Raw genomic sequence first — 15,390 nt, forward strand, 5'->3', positions numbered from 1 at the left:
TCTGGGATTCATCGGGGCATCACTCTGGACAAACCAACAAAATCACATGACCCACTTGGATTCCAAGTACTTATGGTGTTCAATCAAGCTATCTACATAAGTTATATTAGGAAATGCCCTAGTCAAAATATAAATTTTGTATGAAATAAACATTTTTTTGCTTTAGTCTCACACATAAGGTGAAATTTTAAAATATTAATTACCATCAATTTTCACCACCCTGCAGTAATGACATTCCTTTGTTCTTCTTCATATACAAACATTTTTAAAGTTTGTACATTTATTCACTATTATTATACACTCTAGACATTCCTAGATTATACCAACTCAATCTTTAACATCTATCTTTCTCTCTGATTTCATTTATACCCCCAGCCCTCCTCCCTCTATCATTCTCACATGCAGCTTCATTAAGTGTTTTAACATAATGTGGTACAGTTAGATAGTATTGTGCTGTCCGTTTCTGAGTTTTTCTTTTCAGTCTTGTGCAGGAGCTTTCCCTAGCTCCCGCCTGGGGTCTTCCTCGCAGTGAGATGGGGGAGCTCGGTAGCCGACCGGTCCCGGGGGCTCGAAGGTCTGGAGGGTGCGCGAGACGAAGAACAACTCGCGGGAACTGGAGGAGCTGGCAAAGCGTGTGCACCAGAACGTTTATTACAGGAAGTACAGAGCTTTATATAGTGGCGAGGTGGAAATAGGGAGGGGCCAGGGGAGGTGCGCTGCGTGATTGGTGAGCAGGCTAAGGGGTGGCAGCGAGGGATTGGGTGTGCTGGGAGCAGAAAGGCCCAATGGGATAGCTTGAATATGTTGCTAGGCAGAGAGCTAGAGGAACGGGGCCGAAATTACATCTGGCAATTCCTCCCTTTTGTTTAATAGGAGAGAAAGAGAGAGTAAAAAAGAAAAAGGGGAGAAGCGAGGCCGGCTGCAGGTGCAGGTGGCCCGTGGGCGCCCATGGGGCTCATGCGGATGAGCCAGCATGTGCATGAGCCACGCTCCCAAAGGGTGATCAGTTCTTAGGGTGGGCAACACTCGCTAACTATACCTGTGCCTGCTGGTGATGGCCTGCGCCCGCGAAGGGGTTTTGAAGTTCGAGAGCTGCTAGAGCAAGAAGTTTAGTTTGTTGTCTATGGTGGGAGAGTTGTCTATATATGCATTTGAATATAATAAGAATGACAATTAGGGCAAGTAATAGGATTCCATAGAAGATGAGGTTAGAGGGTTTGAAGAAAGAAGAGAATTTTTTCGTTAGGTCAGAGAGAATGGAGGCAGAGACTTTAGGGATAATTGTTTTTTCTAGAGCAAGTATGTGAGCTTGGAGTTGGTGGGTATGATTCCAGAAAGATTCATTATAAGCCGTAAAGATCCAGTCACGCAAAGTGAGGTGGGGTTGGGAGTGATTAACGAGGACAGGGGTAACACAGAGGCTGGAAAAGGGGTACTGTCCATCACATGTGGAAGAAGCTATGTCGTAGAGGGCTTCGATGTCTTGGGCAATTAGGTCCATCTGCTGCTGTAGATTGAAGATGGAGTGGTGCATTAGAAGGTTTAGGTCCTCTTGATTGCCAAGTGCACCGGCAGCGGTACGAGTGAGGTTGTTGATGACTTCCGCGGTGGTGGAGGTTCGGGTGAGGGCGACAGCAGCTGTAGTAGCGGCAGCTAGAGATGCGATGACAGCGGCAGCGATCGCGGCAGAAATCCCGAAGTCTCGCTTGTGGCGGAAGAATGAGGACATAGCAGGAGTAAGGACATGTTTTAGAAGTACACGTTCGACATGTTTTGGAATTACACGTTTTGTTTTTGACGTAGTCCACGATGGTAATTTCCTGTAAAAAAAAAAGGCAGTTAGGGAAGGAAGGAGGGCAGATATCCACCTGGGAGTCCTTGTCCTTGAGAATGAAAAGGAGCGCTGAGTGGGGCGGAGAAAGAGAGACATTAAGTGGGGCTTGACTGGGCAGAAGATAGGGGTTACAAGGGAGGCGGAGTGAGCAGTTGTTAAGCTATAATGAGGGAAAAAGGGGGCTATCGGGGGTGATGAAAAGGACTCCAGGGGGGTTCTGCACTGCTGCCCAAAGTTTTTTGGGTGCTGTTGCAGATGTTGCGGGGAGAAGCGTAAGCATTATTAGAAGAATTTGCTTTAAGCTAGGGGAGGGGTTACTGCAACGCTCTCGAGCTCCATTATATAGGTGCAGGAGTTGCCTTTTTTGAGCTCGAGGGCTATTTTTCGGGTCGTCTTCTTCAAGGACTGCTTGCATTATTTGCCAAACCAGGCACCTTGCCCGACGGCGCAGGCGTTTGGTGGTCGATGACGGCAGTGACGGTTGTGAACTCTTCTTTTTTGAGGGCTGTTCAAGGTGCATTTTCTTCAACTTTTTTTTTAGGGCTCGCATTTTGCGTCGGTGGCGTCTGCTTGGTCGCCGTGGCTGGACGGATGTTCCTTCTGGGGATCCAAATTGGCTGTGGTCCATTTTCTGGAAAGACACAAGCAAAACCACGCCCCTGGGCAAGGAGAGGGGTGGGCCCTTGCCACGTATTGGTGGCTGGGTCACGCCAGCAAACCAGTGGGGCTGGCGTGGGCCTGTGAGAGGGTCCCCAGTGTTTACGTAGGGGAGATAGGCCCTCTTGATCGAATGTGAGGAGATTTAGATGTATGAGAGTAGCTGTGACAAGGTTGCTAGGGGGTGCTCAAGGGCTGTTAGTCTTCTCCTTTTGTATTTGAATTCTAATTAGGGGCTAGTGGAAGGTTTAATGTGACCAGCTTCTAACTGCTCTAAGACGAGGGTTTTAAGTATTTCTAATTTATGGGAAGGTAAAGGCCACTGCTCCACCCAGATGGGCTCCTCTGTGTCCCACTGAAGAGGAGTGGGTGCCGGAGGTATTAAGCGAGCAGTGGCGCAAATTATTAGGGGGGCTGAGTGGTAATGCTAGCCCCTGCTGCTGTAAGAATGTCTCAGCCCCATAGGATTTGATCGATTGTGGTTAGGAAGAGGGGTCTGAAGGTGCCCGATTGGCCCTCATTATTTTCCCATTTTAAGGGAAAGGCAGATCGCAAGGAGGGGGCGGAGCCTGTGGTCCCGACGACAGAGGGCCCTTCTTTTGCGTTTCACCGATTTAAGCGTGCTGGCAGGCATGATATTTCCACTCCAGAATTTAGGGTGCCCATATACCAGCACTGATCTATTGTAAGTGAGTGGGTGGGCTTGTTGGGTGTTATGGGGACTGTTCACATTATGGTTTGGGAACGGGTCCGGCTCGGGCCGGTGCCCCTTGGGAGTGGGGCTGGGGCATGCCCCTCCTGGAGTTTAAAGGCTGCTGTATGGTGGTTGAGCGGCAGTCTCGGGCCCAATGGTAGCCCTTGTTACAGCGTGGGCAGGGTGTGGGAGGCTTGCCCTGGGGTCTATTTAAGTGGGAGTCTACTGTTGGACACTCCTTTGCAAAATGGCCAGCCTGGCCGCACCTAAAACAGCCCGAGGCCTGGGCCAGGGAGGAGGTTTGGAAGTCCACATTTGTGCAAGCTAGAACCCAGTCATGCAACCCCCCCTCCTTTACCGGAATGAGCGCCTGTCCACAAGCGGGGTTCGCTCCCTCGAAAACAAGCTCCCCGGCGAGTGCCAGCTGAGCTTGCTCGCCGGCAACTCTGTGCTCGCAGGTGTCGGCGGACCCGTGAGACAAAGGAGGTGAAATCCCCGCCTCGGCCCTGAGCGAGTTTGGCGAATCCCTCCGGCCCAGCGGCCGAGCATGTACGGAAGGCTCGCAGAGCTACTTCCCTCAGCTGAAGCCAGAAGCCCGGTGGGGCTTGCGCGTAGTGCGCAGGAAGGGTGAAGGGGTGTGTCCCGGTGAAGGCCTCAGCTGGGAGGTCAATGCCGGAGGCATGGTCAGTGATAACTTGTTTTCTATTTTTGCATGGAAATGAGCCCGCCAGTTAATACATTGACCGGGGTGAGGATAGCTCCCGCCAGAGATCCAGTCAAAGGGAGTGCACAGCCGCTGGGACAGTTCCCCAACGAGACAGGCGGCATAAGGGCTACCAAGGCCATCCTCCTCAACCGCCCCGCGAAGGCGCCCAACCCCGTTGGCATGGAAGGGGCACCAGGGGAGAGGGCGCTGAGGAGCGGGCCGGACACCCATGGGGAAACACGAAACTGGCTGCTGGAGAGGAGGCAGCGCATGCACAAAGGGGTTAGTGTGAGAGAGGGGCTTGGGGCTTATATTGCAGGCAGAATTGCCGGGGGGGGGTGCCAGGGGTCGGCCGAGATTGCTGCCAGTGTAGCGGACGGCCAAGGGGCTGGGTTAATGGGCATGGTGCCATCACAAGATGGCGGATGGGGCGGGACAGTGGGATCATAAGATGGTGGACAGGGTGGGGCAGCGACGGAAAATGGCGGCAGGGGAGGGGTAGAGGCAGTTCCTGCTTTTACCCGGGGAAGAAGGCGGAAGTTCGCCATCTTGTTCGGCCTCGACACTGCTCAGCCCAGGGGGGCCGAGCTCGAGCGCACCATCCAGCCGCCCGAACAAGGACCCGGCATCCGAACTGGAGCTGATGGGAAAGTCCTCTGCGCCATGGGGGTGCCGCGCAGACAAGGCCCCCCGCGGGGCGCAGTGGGACGGGGGCCGTTGCCAACGGTGGGGGCCCTTACCTGTCGAGAGTGGCAAATGGGGCTGGAGAGAAGATGAGCGGCGGGGAGGTCCCTGTTCGGGCGCCAATTGCAGGAGCTTTCCCTAGCTCCTGCCTGGGGTCTTCCTCGCAGCGAGACGGGGGAGCTCGGTAGCCGACCAGTCCGGGGGGCTCGAAGGTCTGGAGGGCGCGCGAGAGGAAGAACGACTTGCGGGAACTGGAGGAGCTGGCAAGGCGTGTGCACCAGAATGTTTATTACAGGAAGTACAGAGCTTTATATAGTGGCGAGGCGGAAATAGGGAGGGGCCAGGGGAGGCGCGCTGCGTGATTGGTGAGGAGGCTAAGGGGTGGCAGCGAGGGATTGGGTATGCTGAGAGCAGAAAGACCCAATGGGATAGCTTGAATATGTTGCTAGGCAGAGAGCTAGAGGAACGGGGCCGAAATTACACCCGGCAGTCTTGTTGCACAATCTGTATCCCTTCAGCTCCAATTACCTAATATCTTACCCTATTTCTATCTCCTTGTGGTCTCTGTTACCAATGAAATATTACAAGTTTATTCACTAATGTCAGTTCATATCAGTGATACCATACAGTATTTGTCCTTTTGTTTTTGGCTAATCTCACTCAGCATAATATCCTCAGGGTCCATCGATGTTGTTACATACTTCATAACTTTATTCTGCCTTTAATCTCCATAATATTCCTGCATATGTATATACCTCAGTTTGTTTAGCCACTCATCTATTGATGGACATTTTGGCTGTTTCCATCTCTTTGCTGTTGTAAATAATGCTGCTATAAACATGGTGTGCAAATGTCTGTTTGTGTCTTTGCCCTTATGTCCTTTGAGTAGATACCTATCTATTCAATACCTATGGTATTGCCGGGTCATATGGCAATTCTATATTCAGCTTTTTGAGGAACTGTCAAATTGCCTTCCACAGCGGTTGCACCATTTGACATTCCCACCAACAGTGAATAAGTGTGCTTCTTTCTCCACATCCTCCCCAGCGCTTGTCATTTTCTGTTTTGTTGATAATGGCCATTCTGGTGGGTGTGAGATGATATCTCATTGTGGTTTTGATTTGCATTTCTCTAATGGACAGGGACGTTGAGCATCTCTTCGTGTGCCTTTTGGCCATTTGTATTTCCTCCTCTGAGAAGTGTCTGTTCAAGTCTTTTTCCCATTTTGTAATGGGGTTGGCTGTCTTTTTGTTGTTGAATTGAACAATCTCTTTATAAATTCTGGATACTAGATTTTATCTAATATGTCATTTCCAAATATTGTCTCTCATTATGTAGGCTGTCTTTTTACTTTCTTGATGAAATTCTTTGATGCACAAAAGTGTTTAATTTTGAGGAGTTTCCATTTTTTATTTCTTTCTTTGGTGCTCTTGCTTTGGGTGCAAGGTCTATGAAATCACCTCCAAGTATAAGATTTATAAGATATCTCCCTACATTTTCCTCTAACTGTTTTATGGTCTTAGACCTAATGTTTAGGTCTTTGATCCATTTTGAGTTAACTTTTGTATAGGGTGTGAGATATGGGTTCTCTTTCATTCTTTTGCATATGCATATCCAGTTCTCTAGGCACCATTTATTGAAGAGATTGTTCTGTCCCAGATGAGTTGGCTTGACTGCCTTACCAAAGATCAATTGTCTGTAGATGAGATGGTCTATATCTGAACATTCTATTCAATTCCATTGGTCAATATATCTATCTTTATTCCAGTACAATGCTGTTTTGACCACTGTGGCTTCATAATATGCCTTAAAGTCAGGCATCATGAGACCTCTGACTTCATTTGTTTTCCTCAGTATACTTTTAGATATTTAGGGCACCCTGCCCTTCTAGATAAATTTGCTTATTGATTTTTCTATTTCTGAAAAGTAAGTTGTTGGGATTTTAATTGGTATTGCATTGAATCTGTAAATCAATTTAGATAGAACTGACATCTTAACTATATTTAGTCTTCCAATCCATGACCACGGTATGCCCTTCCATCTATTTAGGTCTTCTGTGATTTCTTTAACAGTTTCTTGTAGTTTTCTTTGTATAGGTCTTTTGTCTCCTTAGTTAAATTTATTCCTAAATATTTATTCCTTTGGTTGCAGTTGTAAATGGAATTTGTTTCTTGATTTCCCCCTCAGATTGTTCATTACTAGTATATAGAAACAGTACAGATTTTTGAGTGTTGAACTTGTACCCTGCCACTTTGCTGTACTCGTTAATTACCTCTAGTACTTTTGCTATGGATTTTTCATGGTTTTCAAAATATGGTATCATATCATCTGTAAGCAGTGAGTTTTACTTCTTCCTTTCCAATTTTGATGCCTTGTATTTCTTTTTCTTGTCTAATTGCTCTGGCTAGAACTTCCTAAACAATGTTGAATAACAGTGGTGATAGTGGACATCCTTGTCTTGTTACTGATCTTAGGGGGGAATTTTTCAGTTTTTCCCCATTGAGGATGATATTAGCTGTGGGTTTTTCATATATTCCCTTTATCATTTTAAGGAAGTTCCCATCTATTCCTATCCTTTGAAGTGTTTTCTACAGGAAAGGATGTTGAATTTTGTCAAATGCCTTTTCTGCATCAATCGAGATAATCATGTGGTTTTTCTGCTTTATTTTGTTGATATGGTGTACTACATTAATTTGTTTTCTTAGTTGAACCATCTTTGCATAACTGGGATGAATCCTACTTGGTCATGATGTATAATTCTTTTAATGTGTTGCTGGATTTGATTTGCTAGAATTTTATTGAGGATTTTTGCATCCATATTCATTAGAGAGATTGGTCTCAAGTTTTCTTTTTTGTAATATCTTTGGCTTTGATATGAGGGTAATGTTGGCTTCATAGAATGAATTAGGTAACTTTCCCTCCTCTTCAGTTTTTTGGAAGACTTTGAGCAGGATTGGTACCAATTCTTTCTGGACTGTTTGGTAGAATTCACATGTGAAACCATCTGGCCCTGGACTTTTCTTTTTGGGAAGCTTCTTTATGACTGATTTGATTTCTTTATCTGTGATTGGTTTGCTGAGGTCATCTATTTCTTCTTGAGTCAAAGTTGGTTGTTCATGCAGTTCTAATAAGTTGTCCATTTCATCTACATTGTTGTATTTATTAGCACAAAGTTGTTCATAGTATCCTGTCATTACTTCCTTTATTTTTGTGGGGTCAGTGGTTATGTCTCCTCTTCCATTTCTGATCTTATTTATTTGCATCCCCTATCTTCTTCTTTTTGTAAATCTTGCTAAGGGTTCATAAATCTTATTGATTTTCTCATAGAACCAATTCTGGTTTTATTGATTTTCTCAATAGTTTTCATGTTCTCAATTTCATTTATTTCCGCTCTAATCTTTCTTATTTCTTTCCTTTTGCTTGCTTTAGGGTTAGTTTGCTGTTCTTTCTCTAGTTTTTCCAAGTGGACAGTTAATTCCTCAATTTTTGGCCTTTATTCCTCTTTGATATAGGCATTTAGGGCAATAAATTTCCCTCTTAACACTGCCTTTGCTGCATCCCATAAGTTTTGATATGTTGTGTTTTCATTTCCTTATGCCTCGAGATACTTACTGATTTCTCTTGTAATTTCTTCCTTGACCCACTGGTTGTTTAAGAGTGTGTTGTTGAGCCTCCACATATTTGTGAATTTTCTGGCACTCTTCCTATTATTGATTTCAACTTCATTCCTTTATGATTTGAGAAAGTGTTTTGTATAATTTCAGTCTTTCCTAAAAACTCATCACCAAACCCAAGGTCACATATATTTTTCTTTATGTATTCTTCTGACAGTTTATAGTTTTGCATTTTATATTTAGCGTACATGATCCATTTTGAACAGCTTTTTGGTGAAAAGGGCAAGGTTTTTGTCCAGGCTTGTTTATTTACATATATATATGTCCGATTATTCCAGCATCATTTCTTGAAAAGACTATTCTTTTTCCATTAATTAGCTTTTGTACCTTAGTCAAGGTCAGTTGATTGTATTTATATTCTATTCTAGGCTCTATTTCTAGGCTGTCTATTCTATTCCACTGATCAATGTGTCTAATCTTTCCCCATCCTGTCTTGATTACTGTAGCTTTATAATAAGTCTTGAAATCTAACAGTGCAATTTTGCCAACTTCATTCCTCTTTAGTCCTTTATTAGTTAATCGGTCTTTTGCTTTTCTGTATAAAGTTTAGAATCAGTTTTCCATGTATATAAAACAGCTTGCTGGAATTTAAATTGGGATTATGTTTAATCTATAGATCAAATTATCAAGACAAAATATCTTAACAATATGGGGTTTTAACATCCAGAATGTGGATTATTGCTTCATTTACTTAGATCTTTTTTCATTTGTATTTTATACTTTGCTGCATACATATCTTCTATGTATTTTCTTACTTACCTAAGCAATTCCCTTTTTTTTCTTTTTATTGGCATGGGTTCCAGGAATCGAACCTGGGTCTCCAATATGGCAGGCAAGAATTCTGTCACTGAGCCACCATTGCACCACCTGAGCACTTCACTTTTTTTTAAATTTTTTTTTTTTTTTGCAGACACCAGGAATTGAATCAGGATCTCCAGCACGACAAGTGAGAATTCTGCCACTGAACCGTCGTCGCACTGTCCCCAAGTACTTCACTTTTGATGTTATTGTTTTGGTGGTATTATTTTGAAATTTCAAATTCTGATTGATAATTCGCACATGGCTGACATAAGAAGGTAATTGAGGTGTATATTTATCTTGTATACTGTGACCTTGCTGTACTAACTTATTAATCATAGGAGATATTTTTGTAGATTTTTTTGATACTTATTTACAGAAGGTATCATGAAATAAAGATAGTCTTATTTTGTTGGAGAAGCAGCCATTGTGCAAACAGCTGCCCCTCCCTAGCTGGCCCAATAAGAGCCTTGAGCCTGGAACATACCCTTATTCAGAGACTAGACAGTGAGCTCATACTCAGCCCAGATTCTTCCTTATAAGGTAATCCTCCCCTGTTCCAGGTGCACAGCAAACCCTTACTTACACATGTACATCATATAACAGCTGGACTGTGGCTATCTGCTGGCTGAAAATGACCTTACTCTGTCTCTTTCCTATGTGAGTACACGCTGTTCATTCCAGTGCCTGTGTGACTCCCATTTTTAGTATCTGGCCACACTCTTGTTCGGGAGTTGGTTGACATCTCCTTGGTGTCTCTTCTGGCTGGCAGTCTGCTGTAGTGGGCATCTCCAATTAAAGAGCCATGGCATGGTGGTGACTTAAGGAACCCAGTGTTCCACTAGGGTACCAGCTGCCTGCAGGGTGACAGATTGAGATGATGGCCTTCTTGTGGCTACAGGGAGGCAAATGTTCTGTAGATACCACATTGTCTACTGGGCCACAAGCTCTGGAGGTGGGCCCGGGATGGGGTACTGGAGTTTCACCAGGTTTGGCTAGTTGCAGACCCCGAAGTGTCAGCTAGGGGTGATAGCAGAGGCCACGAGGCTTTCTTGGAGAATGCTAGTAGATTGCTTTCTATAAGCTTTGAGGTTCCAAAGGTGGGGGTGAGGGAGGTGGGAGGTGGGAGGGTAAGAGGTATTGATCATTCTCTTTAGCCCCTGGTCCCACCCCAACTCCCCTGCAGAGCTGAGGGCAAGATTAGAGGTGTAACAGATGGGTTCCAGGAAGTCTGGGGAGCAGTTCTGCAGCTACTGCTTATGGCCTTTCAACAATGGCACCAGACCAAGCCTGAGGGTAACTCAGGAGCTAAGTGTCTGTCCACAAGCAGGTCCTTGGCACCAACAGACACCTAGACATTCCTGCAGCTGTTGAAACTGGAGAAAGGAAGAAAGAAGAAGAAAAGAATGTATACTTTTTGGAATCTCATTACCGAGAGGCCTTAAAATGACCTTTGAGACTTGGTAGATTTGCTTCCATGATAATGGAAGCAGTCTGGTTAAAGCCTTGAGAGTGTCGGATTATACACCCACCCACCTTCAAAGCCCAGAGCACAACCTGCAACCTCCGCCCAGACAGTAGTGGTAGCTGTAATGAAGGTGGGGTGGCCCTGCCCCCTACCCACGTCGTCCTGCTGCTGTGGGACCCCGGCAGCATTCACTTGAGCAATGACCGCAGGAGGCAGGGACGACCTTCGTGGCAGTGGCCAAATGACCGAGTGCTCTGTGGACCGCACCACAGGCACTGGGCTTTAGAGAAGCAGGCGCCTCTGCCTCCAAGACTAAAGAGAGGGGGAGGGAGAAAGTGGGGCGGGAAAATGGGGAGGCAGAAAGACAGGGAGGAAAGATGGTAATTAACCTCACCCCTACTCGAGGTCACTGTGTCCGTGAAACTGGCACAGGAGGGGTGCATGTCACCTCATTGCAGCTCTCCAAGCGCACCCTCCCCCTTTCGGGACGCCTGAGCTCGGCCCACACCCAGGAGGGCTACTTTGCGCTGCTCTGAGACTCACCCAAAGAACAGCGGCTCTGCTGGGATCTTTGCTAATCCCGCAAACAAACGGGAGGCCTTGCTGCAGTCTGCACCCTGGCGGTGTAGTGACCATTGGGATGCTGTTCCCTTGCCCCCCTGTGTGCCTCAGGATGGGTCTCAGGGCCTCACAGGCTTTTTACCCCATCATCTCTGTTGAAGTGCCTGTGTCCCCAGGAGAGAAGGAAGCCTGGAGGGGCAGTGTTGGGTGGGAAGATTTCAGAGTGTTGTGATTCTGTGGTCACTGGATGCTAAAAGGATACTGACATTGGGAAGAGGGGGAAACAAATAATGCCCTCCAGTTTGGGGTCTGAGGCCACCACCAGTGTGATTCTTCTACAAGCTGCCAACACACCTCACTGTGTGGCCCCACTATATAATGTATTTTTGGTGGAGATGTGTTTCTATGTGCACTAGTGCCCAATCCCTGATGGGAATTGCTGCAGTGGAAATTGCATTGGGAATGGAAATTGTCCCTCTTTAATGGGGCATATGAAAGACTGAACTTCAGTGACTCATGAGCTATGGCTAGTAGCCTGCAATTTGATGAAGCCACTGGCAAGCCAAAGTGGCATATGAATAAGAACTCTGTGGGGATAAGTCAATGGGCTAAATATCAATTCTGCTCCTAAAGAGCTTTTTTCCCACACCTCTGCCTGGTGAGAGCATCAGAACCAACAGCAGACCAGGCTTGTCAGCTGAATGTAGAGGCTGAGGTGTCTTACCTCCACAGCCAGCAGATGCCTGACCATCTACCTCCTTGACCCATGATAAGACAGCCCATGAGGGACAAACCTCCATCCTGGACAGGGCTTTCACATATGGACTGTCACTGTCAACAGAAGACTTCAGAACAACATGAAAGCTGTCCTAGTGACAGACTCTTGAGTCTCAGGCCAGCGTCTTCTGAGCAGGTAGATCATAGGGACTCTCATTTTACTGGATCCTGACTATGGCTGGGACACAGTCTGCAGGTTTGGCCTCGCCATTCCCATGCATTCCACTGACTCAGGCCCCACAATACCCTGTCCAGGCCCTACAATACACCATGTGTTTCCCGTTCAGCTATTTCCTGAACACGTTGCATCTGATGGTGACACCAGTTTTGTAGCCCATCAAGGGGCATATGATAAACTTTCCATGGCTTATTACACCATGAAGTCATAGGGTGGGTAACTGAACATTTTGATGGACAACTAAAGAAGAGGTTTAAGTGGCTGTAGGAGAAGACAAAATAACTCCTCCCTGGATGACAAATCTCAGGTGAGAAGTCTCAATGCGGCAGTTCCAGGAAAGGATGGTTTCCATTTGTACCGTATGTTTGATAACCAAATCAGGTACCTAGGGAGGCATGGGGGAGGGGACGTATTAATGATTTTGTGTTTCAGAAATGCTTCTAAATTTGTTCCCTCCTCCTGAAGAAAAACTCCATGCTTCCTTTTCAAATTGCTGTGAGCCCTTACAGTTCAACCTAGTGCTGATCCATAATCACACTTGTTTCAGTTTGATAAAGCTGTCAGAATGCCAGAAATGGGTTGGATTTTTCAATGGGGTATGATTAGTTTACAAATTTACAGTTCTGAGGCCATGAAAATATCCCAATTAAGGCATCAAGAGGAAGATACCTTCTCTGAAGAAAGGCTGCTTGCATCCAGGGTTCCTCTGTCACAGGGAAAGGCACATAGCAATGTCTGTGGTCCCTTTCTCTTGGATTCTGGTTTCAATGTCTCTCTCTCTCTCAGATCCTGTGAGTCCTTCCTTGTTTGTCCTGCGATATTTCTCTCTAGGCTGTCTGGGCTTTTACTATCAGGTATCCTCTGCACAAAGAACTCTAATAAAGGATTAAGATTGAGTGAGCTGGGTCTCATCCCAATTGAAATAGCCTAACCAGAAATTCCCACATATTATAGGTCTGTCCCCACAAGAATGCATTAAAAGAACATGGTCTTTTCTGGGGTACATAAAAGATTCAAACTGGCACAACACCTGACAGTACTGATTTCAAGACAGCAAGATGGAGAACCCTAAGGCTAGAGTCCCATCCTGAAAGATCCTATTGGCAACCCCGATAAACTGACTGCCTGTTGAATGCATGCTCTGCTTGGGATACCTTAGCATTGGAAACTCTTTGTTTCCATAGGTTTTGTATATGTCCTGTGAGAGTGCACTTCTTCTGTGCTCCGTGTTATGACACATGCTTTTTGACACAGCCCCTCAACATCTGTTATTGGACAAAGGCGGTGAGCTCTCTTGCCCATGCTCAGTGACCAATTCCTGAGACACCCAGGGTCGCACAAAGAGATAGAGTTTATTGCCAGGCAGGAAGCAGGAAAGCAGATGGTCTATCAATGCAAAAATCTCCCTGTTATAAGTACAGTAATTCTGATAGTTTTATAATATCAAAAAAGGGCAGGTTTTAGGATAATGAGCACAATAACTGCAGATGGTGTAATTAGAGGTGATCTAATTAGTGGGCATGCACAGATTGATAGCATGCTTTGTCACAGAATATATGTAAGAAAATGGTGGTCTTAATATGATGATGGGCATGATTTTTAGTATTATAATTAGGTATAGATAACTTATAGGTTAAAATCTGCATTAGTTTCATAAATGCTACCAGAATGCAGTATACCAGAATTAGAATGACTTTTAAAAGGGGGGGATTTAATAGGTTACAAGTTTACAGTTCTAGGCCTGTGAAAATGTCCAGATTAAGGCATCCAGGGAGATACCTTCATTCAAGAAAGGCCCATGGGTCAGGAACACCTCTGACAGCTCGTAGTCACGAGACTGGCATCTGTTGGTCCCTTGCTCTTTGGCTCCATTTTTTTCAGCCTCTGTTCCTGTGGGGTTAACTCACTTTGCTTTACCAGGGTTGGCATTCCATCTCTTGGCTTCCTTTGGCTCTCTTTGGGTTCTGGCTTGCTTACCATCTCAATGATATACCTGCTGGGCTCCAAACATCTTCAAACATCCTGTCTCTATTCTCTGCCTGTCAGCTCTTCTCTGAAGTTTCTTTCAGCTTTGTCATTTCTGTCTTTTCTCCAAAAATGTTTCCCCTTTTAAAGACTAGTAAACTTATCAGGGCCCGCCTGGAATGGATAAAGTCACATCTCTAGCGAATCACAAGGTCACACCTACAATTGGGTGTGTCACATCTCCGTGGAGATAATCTAATAAAAAGTTTCTGTCCTGCAATATTGAATCAGGATTAAAAGAAACAGCTGCCCCCACAAGATTGGATCAGGATTAAAGCACAGCTTTTCTGGGGTACATAATAGATTCAAACTGGCACAAAGTCTGAGCTACTGCCCATGTCAGGTGGGCCCATTTTGGTTAGCTCCAGCTTCAGTTATCAAGATAACTTTGGACCTGGGGGCCTTAGTTTTGAGTTGACCCAAGACTCTTCATTAATAAACATTAGGAGCTGTCTTTGGTGAACACAAGACTTCAGAGTCACAAAACTGGAACAAAATGGGTACAAATGAGGGTCAGTCACCAGTTTTTACAATCACAAGGGCAGAAGGTAAAGGGTATACAATCATCTAAGATCAAGGCAACTAGATTAGTTTGACAATTTCTGGTATTTCCTTTTGGCTATTCTAATACACTTAGAAAGTAAAAAAGAAACATCTATATAATGATTTAATAATCATAATCATTTGTTAATTCCTAACTTCTTGGCTACACATCCAACTCATCAGGTCTAGGATGAGATAGCTTATGTTTTTCACATAGGTCCTGAAAAATCAAGGGATGGAGTTGAAGAATCTGGTTTCTAGCTAAGAAACTAGGTGTGATTATTCAGGCCTGACTGTAGGCCATTATTAAGGCTTTGTCTGGCATGTCTCACAGGGGAAAGATTTGGTGCCCATTCATTGTGATGATACCAAACAAATGCAGGGTTCCCTGCCTGATGCTTCAATAGCCAATCCATAACCCCAAGGTTTCATAAAGAGAGAGTTTATTGCTATGGATGAAGCAGTAAAGCAGATGGCCTATCAGCCCACAAATCTGTCTCCCCAAGTCTGAGAAGTTCATAGTTTGTACGGATTCAAACAAGAGGGGGTGGGGTTGTTGCCTTTACAATAGTAAGTGTACACAGGGCTGTGATTAGTTGAACTTGAGTAATTTCAGATGTTAACTTCTGCCTGTTCTACAGGATAGAAAGAATAAAACACCTATATAATGGCTCAGGAATCATAATCATTTGTTAACTCTGAATTTCTCAGTTATAGCACTACAGTCTCGAAGGGAGTTGCAGTCAATCAGACATGACACCCCTGGCTGGCCATGCTCTTAAACATGTCTC

The sequence above is a fragment of the Tamandua tetradactyla genome, chromosome 1 (assembly GCF_023851605.1).
Source record: "Tamandua tetradactyla isolate mTamTet1 chromosome 1, mTamTet1.pri, whole genome shotgun sequence".
Lineage (NCBI taxonomy): Eukaryota > Metazoa > Chordata > Mammalia > Pilosa > Myrmecophagidae > Tamandua > Tamandua tetradactyla.